The following is a 461-nucleotide window of genomic DNA, read 5'->3' as shown; positions in this document are numbered from 1 at the left end:
CCATCCAGCCACACCTGGGCCATGCAGGGGCCCTGGGACACCATCCTGGTCACCTGGCAGGCAGCATGCAGGTGGCACTTGACCACGGAGCAAGAGCTTGGGAGCAGGATGGAGGCCACGTGGTTAATGGTCACTCCTGCACACCGATGCTCCTGGTGCTGACATCGATGGCTACCCGAACCCCTGCTTTTTAGCCGAGGGAGCAGGCATCCTGCGCAGTCGTGCATCCCCGGGCCCAGAAGCATCCTGGCACGTTGAGGGAGGCAGTGAATCCTAAGCCTGTCAGACACAGGTGCCTCTAAGGGAGAGAGATCAGAAGCTGGCAGGCACGGGGGAACTGGTGGATGTGGCACATCTGGAGTGTGCTACACGGCTGGGGTCTCTCCTGCGTTTCACCCCATGGCCTCGTCAAGCCTTTGGAGGAGCCGGAGACAACCCAGGCCCCAGCTCAGCAGGCTGCC

The sequence above is a fragment of the Fulmarus glacialis genome, unplaced genomic scaffold (assembly GCF_000690835.1).
Source record: "Fulmarus glacialis isolate BGI_N327 unplaced genomic scaffold, ASM69083v1 scaffold17620, whole genome shotgun sequence".
NCBI classification, from domain to species: Eukaryota; Metazoa; Chordata; class Aves; order Procellariiformes; family Procellariidae; genus Fulmarus; species Fulmarus glacialis.
Note: the sequence above shows the minus strand (reverse complement) of the source record.